The sequence below is a fragment of the Polypterus senegalus genome, chromosome 4, assembly GCF_016835505.1.
Source record: "Polypterus senegalus isolate Bchr_013 chromosome 4, ASM1683550v1, whole genome shotgun sequence".
In the NCBI taxonomy this organism is placed as follows: Eukaryota; Metazoa; Chordata; class Cladistia; order Polypteriformes; family Polypteridae; genus Polypterus; species Polypterus senegalus.
Window position 1 is genome coordinate 103,299,781 of NC_053157.1, and position 13,676 is coordinate 103,313,456.

At 36.9% G+C, this 13,676-nt stretch overlaps 1 protein-coding gene across 2 annotated transcripts in view; it reads right to left on the reverse strand.

Moving 5' to 3' along the window:
• The window catches only part of grid2 (glutamate receptor, ionotropic, delta 2), a 2,157,968-nt gene that overhangs the window by 439,355 nt on the left and 1,704,937 nt on the right, over nucleotides 1-13,676 (reverse strand). The gene's annotated exons all lie outside the window — the stretch shown is intronic.

Here is a 13,676-nt window from a genome sequence, read left to right on the forward strand (position 1 = left end):
AGGATAATATTTGAAATTTTACAGTCCTTTGGATTTTTTCCAGTTCACACTGACTTCCTAAAAAGATGCATCAAGGGTTTATATATGTAATCACTAATGTCCTTAAGAACACAGGGTTAAATATGATGTGGTCTGAGCAGTACAACTCCCTCTACAATTTCTTAATCACTCAGAACCTCATTAGTAGTACCTTTTACTGCTGGGATGTTATTCACTTTATCATATGTGAAGACCTTTGAGAAATGCAAGTGTAGAGCATCTGCTATTTCACTGTCCATATTTTTTTAATTCCCCTGTACTATTCCATAATACCTCCTCCTTGATTGTTATTTTTCTATGGAAGAAATCCTTAATCTTACCTAAAAAAATCCTCACTAACTGCCTTTTAGCTTCCCTAACATTATTTTATTGGCTTCCCTCATGTTCTCATACACCCTGTAATTATAATTATTAGTCTTAAATGCCTTATACAGCTGATTTTTCCTTTGCAACTTCTTTTTCTATTTCCTTACTTATCCACTGCAGAGTTTTTAAAAATTTTCTACTTATCTCAGTTTTTTGGATGTGCCTGTACTAAATTACATGTAAAACAATTTTTAGTCTTTGCATCAGTGCTTTTCCAGAACACTGAGCACTATATTCTATTATGGTCACTTCACCATCGCAAATAAAATAACCTCTACACCCTCAATTCTATCCTGGTTATTATAAAATCCTAAATCTAGACAGCAACCCCACCAGCATGGTACTTTAACATACTGTGTTAAAAAAAACATTCACTGATTAAGTCTATAAACTTTTGCTCTTGTACAGGGTGGGCCATTTATATGGATACACCTTAATAAAATGGGAATGGTTGGTGATATTAACTTCCTGTTTGTGGCACATTGGTATATGTGAGGGGGGAAAATTTTCAAGATGGGTGGTGACCATGGTGGCCATTTTAAAGTCGGCCATTTTGGATGCAACTTTTGTTTTTTCAATAAGAAGAAGGTCATGTGACACATCAAACTTATTGGGAATTTCACAAGAAAAACAATGGTGTGCTTGGTTTTAACGTACAGTGGAACCTCGGTTCACGTACAACTCGGTTCACGACCAAAAAGATCGCCAAACTTTTGCCTCGGTTCACAACCACACACTCGGTATACGAACAAGCCAGGTTCCCTTGCCTGCCTGCAAGCTGAGCTGAAAGAGAGAGAGAAAGAGAGAGAGAGAGAAAGGGCGAGCGAGCACGTGCCTGCTAGGGAGGTGGAGGAGGAGATTGCTACACGTGTTTGCTGAACAAGCCAGTTTCCCTTGCTTCCTCAGTTGAGAGAGAGAGAGAGAGCAAGAGCGAGCGAGCACTTGCCTGCTGGGAAGGGGGAGGAGGAGATTGCTGCACGTGTTTGCCTGCCTATCTGTAGGCTGTAGTGCAAGCGAAAACATCCCCCTCCCCCCACAGGCAGCCTGAGAGAGATCACAAGAGAGAAAACACCTGAAGGAAAACACTTCATGCCAGAACTCGTTTCATGCAAGGTTAGTTTTCTTGGTGGTTTTTGTATTACGGATTTTTCAAAAGTAATTTTTTTAGTTCATAATGCGATTTGTTGCAATGTTATTTTTCTCTTTTTTCAAATGTTGGCTTTTTTCCTTGTGTTTAAAACTCATGAAAGGTTTACAGATGGAGTTTTTCATAGCGCGATTAGGTGCGATGTTACATTTCTCTTTTTCAAATGTTCGCTTTTTCCTTGTGCTTAAAACTCATTAAAAATTGTTTACATGGAGGACTTCATCGTGTGATTTGTTGCAGTGTTACTTTTTTGGTTGCTTGCGAGTTGGTTTTTAAATGAAGTTCGGATTTGTGCGATGTTTTTTTCTGCTGTGCTTAAAACTCATTTTAAAAACACTGTTTACAGCGATCAGGCTTTAGGTTTAATAGCGTGATCTCCTGCAATCTCACTTTTTTGTTTGCTTGTGAGTTGGTTTTTGCAAGCGCGTCTGAATTTTTTCTGCTGTGCTTAAAAGTCATTTTAAAAAAATGCTGCACGAGCACGTGCTACAGAGAGATTAGAGAGCCGGGCAGCTGACAGGGAAGGGATTGGGGGGACGGATAGGTGTGTGTGTGTGTGTTTGTGCGCTCGCTACACAGAGAGAGAGCGTGAGCGAGCCAGCTCCTGTAGCTGATCAGGGAGCCTGGGTGTTTTGTGTCAGTGTTATTCAATGTTTTTACATTAGTTTACTATTACACTGTGGATTCTATGGTGTAATTAACTATATTTGTGCTTAATCTTTACATATTTTTACATATTTACATACAGTTTGTACGGTCTGGAACGGATTAATTGTATTTACATACAATCCTATGGGGAAACTGCTTCGGTTCACGACCAACTCGGTTTACGACCAAAGTTCTGGAACGAATTATGGTCGTGAACCGAGGTTCCACTGTAACTTTATTCTTTCATGAGTTATTTACAAGTTTCTCTTTGTGTACAGCCATTGACATGTCACAGAGGTTAACATGTGAGGAGCGGATAGAAATTGTGCTGATGTCTGGTGAATGCAGTAACCGGGTCATTGCAGCAGATTTGAATGCAAGACACCCTACGAGATACACCCATCTCCCATGCTACAGTTAACAAACTGCTTGCTATGTTTCGTGAAACTGGTACAGTGTTGGATTTGCCAAAATTTGGATGCATGAAAACTGTCACTAATGAAGAAACATCAGTGGCTGTCCTAGCTTCATTCAGCAAGAGCCCACAGCGTAGCACTCACCGCATGTCACTAGAGAGTGGCATTAGTCGAACATCCTTTCGGCGGATATTAGCTACTCACAAATGGCACCCTTACAAACTCCAGCTACTGCAGCATCTCAACGAGGATGACCCAGATTGGCGCACTGAATTTGCAGAATGGGCAAAACAAAAATTGGAACAGGACCCTCAGTTTACGCAGAAGATTTTGTTCAGTGATGAGGCAAACTTTTATGTGAATGGTGAAGTTAACAAACAAAACCACCGCTATTGGTCTGACACTAACCCACATTGGATAGATCCCTGCAAGACTGTTGGAACAAAAAAATTGATGGTATGGTGTGGTATATGGGGTACAAAGATAGTGGGGCCATTCTTCATCAATGGAAACCTCAAGGCCACTGGATATGCAAAATTGCTACATGATGATGTGTTTCCCTCTTTATGCACTGAAGCTGGCACGTTCCCTGAGTTTTTCCAGCAAGATGGTGCACCACCACATTATGGATGTCAGGTCCGAGCATTCCTAGATGAACAGTTTCCTGGAAAGTGGATTGGTCGTCGTGGGCCAGTTGAATGGCCCCCAAGGTCTCCCGATCTGACCCCCTTAGACTTTTATCTTTGGGGTCATCTGAAGGCAATTGTCTATGCTGTGAAGATACGAGATGTGCAGCACCTGAAACTACGGATACTGGAAGCCTCTGCTAGCATTTCTCCTGCGGTGTTGCTATCAGTGTGTGAAGAGTGGGAGAAGAGGGTTGCATTGACAATCCAACACAATGGGCAGCACATTGAACACATTTTATAAGTGGTCAGAAACTTGTAAATAACTCATGAAAGAATAAAGTTTTGTTAAAACCAAGCACACATTTTGTTTTTCTTGTGAAATTCCCAATAAGTCTGATGTGTCACATGACCCTCTTCCTATTGAAAAAACAAAAGTTGGATCCAAAATGGCCGACTTTAAAATGGCCACCATGGTCACCACCCATCTTGAAAAGTTCCCCCCCCCTCACATATACTAATGTGCCACAAACAGGAAGGTAATATAACCAACCATTCCCATTTTATTAAGGTGTATCCATATAAATGGCCCACCCTGTACTACACGATTTGCAAAGTTAGCCCAGTTCATATTTAGGTAGCTAAAGGCCCAAATGGATATATTATCCACCTGTAAATTTGCTTTTATAATATTATTAGGCATAACGGGTCTATAGCGCACTCCTAAAATAAGGCCCCTTTCCATACTGCTTTCTAGATAAATCCAAACATCCTTGCTAAGATTTGACTCATTACTCAACTTAAGACGACTTGCATTTAAATTCTGCCTTACATGGGTTTGGGCTGTACTGGAATACAAGTACCAGAATTACATATACGGTATAAAAGAAGGAAGTGCTCTTCAGGGAACCTTTGGGAAGATGAAGGAAGGTGAGCACAGTCTGAAGAAGGAGGTTCTTCTACTGAAAGAATGAGCTGTGATGGAGGGCAAGACCTATCGGTTAATATGTTTACAGACATTATCATGCATGTAATGTGGCCAGAAACATCAGGGAGTTTTAGCTCATATCTGGAGTTGTTGTGTAGAAGAATAATTTTAGGGTAATAGAGCTTTCATTTTAAAGAAATGGCATAAAGGGTAATAAATGTTGGAACAGACAGAGGTCAATTGAATAACAAAATGTACTGAAAGATGACTAAGGAATCAGCAGATGCTCTGTAAAAAACCAGAATGGACAGATGTTATATACACAGAAATTTCAAAGGTGGAAAACAGAATATAATAGACTTTTATTTTACTGTGTATAAGCCATTTGGGTGTAAACCAACAAACACACTAGAGTAAAATGTATGTATTGATTGACACTGTAGGTAAATTCAACACTTTATAAAATTAACCTATATTCTTTGTTTCTGTGATCATTCTGACTATGCTGTAATGGGCTGATTTTGAAGAATGCTCCCTCTAAGGCATTTTGCTGAGGAATAATTAAAAGATACAATAAACAACTTTTCTCCTGCCTGATTAGTGATTAATTCTGTTAGAGGATGTTTCTTTCTTTAATAAGATGTTAAATTTCTACCACAGTTGTTTTACGGGTTCAAAATAAAACACCAAATTCATGTTTCCTTAAGTTGGTGTGTGGGTGTGCATATGTGTGTGTTGTTACTGCCGTTTCATTGTTCATTACAATATTCAGGAAACAAAAGTGAGTATTTAGGATTCAGCTTGTGGTACATTTATAAAGATATATTCAAGAATATAGTTACTTTTTAAAATTCAGTAATGAATATTTTTAAACTTCATCTCCTTATTCAATCAACAACAGACTGAAAATATATGGAAAAAAATCAAAAAAGTTTCAAAAAGCAAAACCTGAATTTGCAGTGCACTGAGCAATACACTGAATGCAAGCAAATTAAGTGATAGGCATAGCCTGCTGAAGACTCGAGACATTTCACAGCTTCTCAATCTCTCCCCAGTACTCGTTGTTTGAGCATTGTTCATCTCGATTCTTATTAATTTGCTATTTGTGTTGTGTGTAGCTGGTTAATTTAATGTTTGAGCACTGGGAGCTTGGATTCTAAATATTTTTTCGCTCTCTGTCTCTCTCGTGCTGAAAGCAAGCAATGCTGTAGATGCAAAAATTGTTTGCAGCATACCCCTCATTTCTTTTTGCTGTTTAGGTAAACTAAACTGTTTCATAAATCTTGTTCTCTTTACCCAGTTTTCAAAATGTATTTTTTGCTTTATATTTGTTTTTGTTTTGACAAGTAGCAAATAGGTAATTACATGACATTTTTCAAGCAGCAGAGGAATAAATATGCAGAGAAAATGTAAAATGATTTGCAACACACTGCTGATGGTAGCTATTCTGTTTTCTTTTTAGCCTCTTGAGCCTAATTACAGCTTGAGACTAGTAATAAAGTTAAAAGGGGATTTGAACAGTGATGTGTGATTAACTTTATTTGACCAGATAAGACATATAGTAGAGACACCAGGGGTTCTTAAACTTTTTAATATGAGGATCCAATTTGGGACCCAAGAAGAGAATTATTATCATAGTGACAACTGACCCATAAAAAGACAAATGACAATGGTCATATAATAAAAGAGTAAATGTTTCATTTCAAGTATATTTTCTGAAATGAACATTATTAAATGATAAAAGTAGGAGACTAACGTATTGTTAAAACAAACCTCCATACATATTGCAACATATACTCCAAAAATATTCCAAATGTGTTTATTTAATTATCATTCAAGACAAGAATAGATTTCTGAGGTGTATCACAGCCAGTAGAAATGCTTACTTTTAGCTTAGTAAAGCTGATATAAAGAATTCATTGGGGTGTGGCACAACAATATGATGATTTTTGAAGTAAAATATGAAAGGTCACTTTTACTTTGTCTTTTGATATATTGCACCAGATAAGGAATTAATTAATTAATTGCAGATTTTTTTTACCTTATTTTAAACAACATTTAAAAAATAAAGTTTTTCAAATGAGCTCCAACATTAGCAGCACATTTTTTGTGCTCAAATAGTTTAATATACTCTGGCTTCCACTTAACAGTTCAATTAACTGAGAAGAAAAGGAATTTTTTTCTTTAAAAATATATACACAAATCTTGAGGAATAATTTAGTGAACAGTCCAGTTTGAATTGTTTAACTCTACTGACTAACATTGTGCTCCACTGCTTGTCTAAAACTTGTCTCACCCTTTTGATATTTTCTGGTGTTCTTACAGTTCTCATTGGTCTAACACGAATGTCTTTCATAATACTAGTAGATTGACATTTATCAAACTGCTTTAAAATAATGTGACAAGAAGGAATTTTTCCTCTTCAAGACATGTTTAGCTGTTTCTTAAAAGAAAAACTCAATAATGTGAAATGGCTAAAAAACACACCCGGAGCTACAGTTATTATTTTTTCAAATGTTCAACTTTTATTAATAAAAGTTTCCTGAAAAAGTTGGTTTCCTTTGTTTTTGTTAAAAAGAAAAACATAGCTTCTGTTTTGTGTGAGACTGAAATATATTGACAGGTCACCATTTAATTTAAATATATTTGCCATTTTTATGACTAAGGCTATATATAGGCTAGAACAAGGCAGAATAAGTTACACATTGTGAGTATTCAGTCATAATACAAATCTAAATACATTAAGGACTGTGCAAGAGCCATTTTTCAACTTCTATAAGATTCATGAATATTTTACTAGATGACAATGCATAATGTATGGGAGGTTCCTATAACCCCCGTCAGTAGAATTGTATTGGTATATATACTTGCCATTTCTAACAGCTTTGAGTAAACATTATTCTTCAGTTTGTGACCAGCCTTGCCATGTGTAAGGTGTGGAAGGCATAAGGTTTTAAATCGTGCCAACTGGCCTGCGGGCCTTTTGAGTGTCTGAACTAAACAACTCTAAGAAAACAGCACTTAACTTATGTACTGTGCCATACTTTTAAAGCGTACATAAGAAGAACTTAAGAATCTTTAAGTATATAAGAAGTTAAGAATCTTTAAGTAAAGAAGAAGTAAAGAACTTTTAAGTACAGAAATAACTAAAGTTTCTCAAGAAAAGCTAAGTTTAGATAAGATACATTTTCCCTTTTTTTGCCTTTTATTCTATGTGTGTAACTATTTTTTCTTTTATTCTTGTGTGGATTATTTGCTTTTAACGTTCACTAAATAATTTTAAAACAAACTTTTAAACTGAGAGATTTCTTTTGGCACGCTTTTTACCCATGCTTGACCTTGCCTTACACTTCAGCGGCTACAGACTGTTTATTCAGTATTCTGTAACTAAATACTTTTAAGAGTATTCTGCCCAACGCTGGCCTTACATACATGACAACCTGTCTTTCTTTCCCGTTTTATCTATCCTTTTTAAAAATCTGTACCCATCTATGTTATACTCATCAAAATCTTTATTTAGCCAGATTTCTATTACATGTCACTTGTTTTATGCTTTAATGCATAACTGACCCAGCACCATATATAACATCATGAAAACAGAGTAAGAATAAAAATGACATAACATATCTATAACAGCAAAACAAAGACAGTAAACATTGTTCTGACATCAGAAGGAATACAATGGTTCAATTAGAATAGTTTAGTCTGTCATTGATATCCACAAGGGTTTCCAATGCCGCAGTGGCTTCTCAATTTTTTCAGAAACCAATACTAGCAATTAATCAAACTTTGGTTTTTGTGCAGTGTGACAGGCAACCATGGCCATTACTCAGCTGGGATGCCAGCTGGGTGGAAGGACTCAGGGAGAGAGAGCATCTACAATGCACTACATTCCCTGGGATGCTACAGGGCAGCCTTCCTGGGAGGCTGTGGCACCACAGATTTCTGCAGGGCACACTGGGAGTGATTTCAGCTCTGATTAACGAGCCATCTGGAACACTCCCAGGACCAGCTTAAAAGGAGCCGCCCTGCTTCACTCAGACAGCTATAGTTGGGAGGAACAGGGACAAAGCTTGCCAGTGGAGGCAGAAAGGAAAGAAAAGGAATTGTGTTGCTGCATTGTACTGTGCTGCTGTGGGGAATGATTTGGGACACATTTCCCTGTCTAAATAAATGTGTGCTATGCTAGAACTCATGTCTCTGCCGTTCTGTGTCAGGGTTGGGGATAGAGCGCTCCTGGTTTTCACAGCAGTCATTCTGTCATGTTGGGTACTTGTAATACTTTAATTTCTGCTTTTATATTAGCATCATTGACATGTTTTATTAACCAAAGCAGATTTGTACTTCTTGATCACTTGTTTTTCCTTTTGTTTGTATTCTAACTACAGTAATGAAATTACCCTGTACTTTGTGATGAACACGCACAGGTACAAATGAAACCATATTAGCTGAGTAGGTGTCTTCCTTGTTGTTAGTGCCTGATTGTTAATTGTCAGCTGGTCATGAAAACAAAAGCAAGGAGCAGATGAGTGTTATGAGTTGAAGAAGCAAATTGGGTTTGTAAATATTTAGTTATTTGTAACATAAAATCAATCCTAAACAAAAATAACTGTCTTTTAATTAAGAAAGTGACTGTAGTAAAAATCATGCATGCAATAAAACCTTCTTCGACTAGGATTTCCTGATACAGTGGTGTTACTTTATAATTTAATTTATACCAGAGTTTCTAAGCAGTATATTTGATTTTAATATAAAACACATGAAACCATTTTTGCACCCTTTGAATAAAAGAAGCATTTTACAAAGACTAGCTCTCACATTTTTCTATGAAGAAACACAACATCATAAAACTTTGAATTCAAGATCATTAGCCTTAATTAGTGGAGGGGCACACAAATTACAGTTAGACAAAGAATGTTTAATTACAATCAGCCTTACAGCAATGATTGAAAACTTCAGAAGAAAACAGCAACAAACAAGGTAATAATAAAGTTGTCTCAATAAAAGAAAATGATGAAGCTGGCATTGCAAGAAAAAAAATACAGCTCTCTGAAAAATTTCATACATGAATACAATGGTAGACATCCATCCATCCATCTTCTAACCCGCTGAATCCGAATACAGGGTCATGGGGGTCTGCTGGAGCCAATCCCAGGGCACAAGGCAGGAACCAATCCTGGGCAGGGTGCCAACCCACCGCAGGACACACACAAACGCCAATTTAGAATCGCCAATCCACCTAACCTGCATGTCTTTGGATTGTGGGAGGAAACCCACGCAGACACGGGGAGAACATGCAAACTCCACGCAGGGAGGACTTGGGAAGCGAACCGGGTCTCCTAACTGCGAGTCAGCAGCACTACCACTGCGCCACCATGCCACCCTATGGTAGACATGAAAAAATAAAAGTAAAAAATTACAATACTTTTCACTATAACGCGAAAAAAAATAAATCAATTAATGAACCTCTCTCTCTCTCTCTCCTTAAAGAAAAATTATACATTTCCAGAAATGGTGTTTATCTGGATCAATGCAGCTATCTTGCTCACTAGCTTGGTAACATGTTTACTTCCAAAAGTAAATCAATCAGTCAGTAAAAATATAAATGTCTTCATCGCTATAGTTTGCTGCACAATATAAGAAGGTATTTGACTTTCAGTTTGTTTTGCATGTTAATGATATATGAGATGCCGCCTCACTGAAAGTGATCCATTAAAAGGATGACTTTAAAGAAACTAGTGTGATACTACGGTCATGATTTGGAAACAGGACTGTAATGAAGAGAGCCTGAGGACATCAGATAAGCAACAGGGCAATCCGGGATTTCTACTGGTCAGACAAACCTCACCCCAGACAAGTAAACTCTTCCAATACTGTCAAAGGCTATGGCTTACCCAGGGCCAGAAATGGGGAAACTGGGTTTAAGGAGTAAAATGCCTTTTACAATTCTAAAGAAACTTTGATGTCTCCTAAGGGGAAAGGAAACCATAACAACATTTGGCTTGGAAAGACAATCCACAAAATAATCTTTATAAATGACAAATATTTACTGAAAAATAGAAATATATTCAAAGAACAAACAGGAGGCAAAAGGATGTGCTTAAAAGTCAATCTACAGCAAACAAATCTCAGTCGCAATGCAGAATCAGAATCCTTATATATAAAGCAAAAATAATCAAGCAGGCCAGATAATCCAACACAAAAATATGTTTACAGGAACTCCTTCACAACTTTAAATACAACATGCCTGAACTTTCCTTCTGCTTTGACTTCCCTTCACAGTTCAAGCAAACATTATCATAACCCTAGAATAAGGAATACTTTTTGACCACTAGTTATACGATTGCTAAACAGCCACACGTAGTAGCCTCTGCATACATACTTCTTGTATATATTATCTGATGTCGTTAAATACCAAGAGACAATGAATACTCTTGTCATTACTCTGTGGGCAACATGCATTGTACCATTTACATGTGATAGTAAATTTTCTCTTTCATACATTAAATACATTTAAGTTCCACGATTTTTTGTATTCTCACTTGACACATTCTGAATATTTGAAAGAATTAAGTACTCTAACAGTAATGATTTTGCTACTCTTTTGCTCTTCATCCTAGGACTCCATGACTGGCTAAAATTGGACTGCACAATTCAGTAAACAAAGTATCACTGATTATTTTGTAGTCCATTTCAGCAGAAAATCTTTGCTTACAGATGCCCTGTGATGATGTGGTATTTTCAAGGAAAACCTGACAGGATATAAAGTCTGGCATCTTGGAGCTGACAGTTTGAAATATTGCAGAAGCAAAATGGGATGGGCAAGAAGGGAAGTTAAGGAAGCAAGGCAAAGGGCTAAGTACTGTAACTGCATTTCATTAAATTATTTAATCAAATTCCAACATTGCTTCCCCTGATCACTTATCTCTTAAATATGAATGATACCCCTTCTATTTCTATATCTTTGCTGAAGCTGCTTTTGACAGGCCATGTTTCCTAGAGTGAGAATGGTGGGGGATGTGTATAGAGTAGTCCTTGTGAATGACATCTGCACCAGGTGCTTTAAATAAAACAAATAATAATAAGACTAAAGGGAAACTAGTAGCCCAGCCTAAATATTAATTCCATGACGCTAACAATTAGTATATATAAACCTATAAATTTCTTTAAAAAAATCACTACATTTTTTGGAAATTCTTGGTCTGGAAAACTTACAAATATATAGTTACATAAAAATTGATCAGACAGCAAACAACTTAATATGCACAAAAAGCAATGGATACAAGTACAAATGAAGGAAAATATGCAGTATTATTAAACACAGTAACATTAGTCTGGCATTACAAATAAGATTAGACAGAACTTTACTTGTGCCCAGGTGTAAATTTAGCTTTTTACAGAAGCTTTTTAAATAAATAAATACATAAATAGGTAGGTAGGTAAATAAATAAACAGATAAACACAAACACTTTGATCTGAACAGAGAAGACAACTTACAGTGAGGAATTATGGAGATGTATTTCTGCTGGTATAAAGGAGCCTTTGCAGTGTTTCTTGACATACTTCTGTTGAATAATTTGTTGACTGAAAGATCACAATGTTAGTGTGTCAGAAAGAGGATATGCAGCATTTTTCAGAATGGCACTTAGCTTTGTTTTAACTTTCTCTTTTGCTAATACCTCCAGGGGGTCCAGAATGCTTCCTATAACTGAGCTTGCCCCTTTAATCAGCTTGTTGATTCTGTGGGTCTCTCTTGAATTGATGTTTATGGCCCAGCACACCACAGTGCAGAAAATTGTCCTGGCCATCGCAGAGTTATACAAGATGCGAACGATGCCACTTTCAACATTAAAATAACGCTGTGTTACTATGCGTTCCAAAACCAGGCTAATCTGTCATTAAGGTGGACCCCCCAAGTAGTTGGTAAGAGTGGAACACCTCTAATATTCACTCCTTTAATAGTGACTGGTCATACAGGGTCTTTGGTGCAGCGAAAGTCAATAAACAGTTCCGTAGTTTTGCTGATGTTAAGACGCAGACGATTCACTTTACACCAAGAAAAAATCTTCTCCACCTGACTCCTGTACTCCATCTCATCCCCTTTATCAATATACCCCGTAAGTTCAGAATCATCTGAGATTTTCAGCAAGTGACATGTCCTGGTGTTATATTTATAGTCTGAGGTGTAAAGAGTGAAAAAAAAAGAGGCAGGACTGTTCCTTTTGATGCTCCAGTGTTACTCATATCTGTATCAGAAACACAGTCCTTGAATATCACTAACTGTGGTCTGCCTGACAGATAGTCTATTATCCAGGAGTTTACTCCTTAATAGGGATGGCTGGATGATATTGAAGACACAGGAGAAATCAAAACACATAATTCTCACAGTCCTGCCAGCTTTGTCCAGGTGAAAATAAGCCATGCAGAGCAGATATGTAATTGCATCCTCCACTCTAATCTTTTCCCAATAGACAAACTGCAGAGGGTCCAGGTGGTTTACCACAAAAAGACTCATATAGATCTTCAGTTATGGAAAGCCCACTGGTCACTGACCATTCCATTTGACGTGGTAGAAGTTTGGAGGGTGTAATGGGGACTGGTCATTGGAAGAAGGTGACAGTGGGATGGAAAATCTATTAAAAATTTGGTTCAGAGTGTTAGCTTTGTCTGCATCCCCTTCTAGCATATGAGCCCTGGATTTCTTGAGTCCAGTAATTACACCCAGTCCATTCTAGACATATTTCATGAAATTCTGAGTGAGTTTGTTGTCTATTTTAACTTTGTAAGCATCTTTTCCTTCACTTAGTTTTTTTTTCCCTTTAGGACAGGTTGTATGTCCTTCAGAGCTTCTTTGTCATTGGATTTGAATGCTCCTTATGAAAAAATTTGAAGATCTACAAGACTCTGGTTTCAACAAGGTGAGATATTGAAGAAATTACAACAATAAGTTATTGTGAAATCGTAACTTGTGATTTTTCATTCCCCACTGTTTATAAAATATTTAGTTAATGGTTCTTATGTTCTTAAAAATGCAGAAGCTATTTTAAAAAGCTATTTTGATTGTCCATTTCTAAACAGCTGTCTTTCCATAGTAACATTTATTACAAACTTGAATTAGGCAGTATTCAAGTAAGTATTATGAGTTAGGCTTCTTAAGTTCCAGTTGATGCATTCTTGGGGAAATCTTGCAAGCTAGCTACATACTGGTTGTACAATGCTGTAATATAGTTATTTTAGAATCACTCCACCGGGAATTACTGCACACTTTGAGGCAGACAAGTGAGCTTTTAAGGCCACTGTCCTTAATAAATTAATGCAGTATGAACCAAATGCTAAAAGTTAAAATTCTATTTTTTCTTCTTCCAGTGTTTTCATGGGATTGGAAGATTATCAGGTAAAGAGAGGAAATGTGCATAAACTGGCAAAAAAGAGTCTGCAAACATAGTCAGTGAGGTTGCTGTTGATAGTTTCACCAAAAATATTCACTTTAATGACTTCTAACATTT